Raw genomic sequence first — 1,330 nt, 5'->3', positions numbered from 1 at the left:
AGAATATGTTTGTGATATTTGTCCTAAAGCAAAACAAACTAGAAAGCCATTTTCCATTAGTAGCATCAAAAGTAAAATACCTTTTGAATTAATCCATTGTGATGTTTGGGGTCCTTTTTCAACTTCAAGTTTTTCAGGGGCTCATTATTTTTTAACCATTGTTGATGATTATACTCGATGCACTTGGTTATATTTAATGAAAACCAAATCCGAAACGCAATTGCATTTACGTTCTTTTCATGCATTGATAAAAACTCAATTTAATGCTAACATTAAAATTGTGCGTTCTGACAATGGGACTGAATTTCTTGTTAAAGAATTACAGAAATTTTTTTTAGACCAAGGGATTATTCATCAAAGAAGTTGCGTTCGAACACCGCAACAGAATGGTGTGGTTGAGCGTAAACATCGCCATCTTCTCGAAGTTGCGCGAGGTATACGTTTTCAAGCCAATTTTCCAATTAAATTCTGGGGGGAGTGTGTTCTTACTGCAGCGTATTTGATCAATAAATTGCCTAGTGATGTTCTTAATGGAAAAACCCCACATGAAATGCTTTTTGGTATAGCACCAGATTTATCACGCCTAAAAGTTTTTGGTTGCTTGTGTTTTGCCAAAAATTTACAAGTTAAAAATAAATTTGATCAACGGGCAAAAATGGGAATTTTTATTGGTTATCCTTTTAGTCAAAAAGGATATCGGATTTATGATATTGAATCTAAGACAATCTATGTGTCACGTGATGTTCTCTTTTATGAACATATTTTTCCTTTTAAGGATGTTAAATCACCGGTTTTTTCTACACATATCACTAATGAGGTTTTATTTGATGAAAATTTTTTCGAGTCCAATATTTTTTTATCACCTTCTCCTAATGAAAACATAAGTTCATCACATGCTCTTCATGAACGTGACCCACCTTTGCAAGACACAGATCCATCCGTGACCAATTCTTCTTCTCCTAACACCACTCATGAACACATCATCACTGAAACATCATCTACCCAACAGCCTAGTTCACCAGCAGATGCAACCTTAGATTCATCACTTTCTTTAGGCAACCAAAATATCCAAACTCCCACACGACCCCAACGTGATAGACGCCCACCAGCTTACCTTCACGATTATTGTACTCTGGCTTCTCACAATTCTACCCCTGCTGATCTTATTTCTTCGTCTCCAGGTAAGAAATATCCTCTTCACAATTTTATTTCTTATCATCGTTTTTCTCCAGCACATAAGTCTTTTTTGTCTGCCATTACCTCTACAACCGAACCAAGTTTTTTTCATGAGGCAGTCAAGTTACCTGAGTGGCGCAAAGCCATGGAGGAT

This window comes from Citrus clementina, unplaced genomic scaffold, assembly GCF_000493195.1.
Source record: "Citrus clementina cultivar Clemenules unplaced genomic scaffold, Citrus_clementina_v1.0 scaffold_1, whole genome shotgun sequence".
NCBI lineage: Eukaryota > Viridiplantae > Streptophyta > Magnoliopsida > Sapindales > Rutaceae > Citrus > Citrus x clementina.
This window is presented reverse-complemented; position numbering follows the sequence as displayed.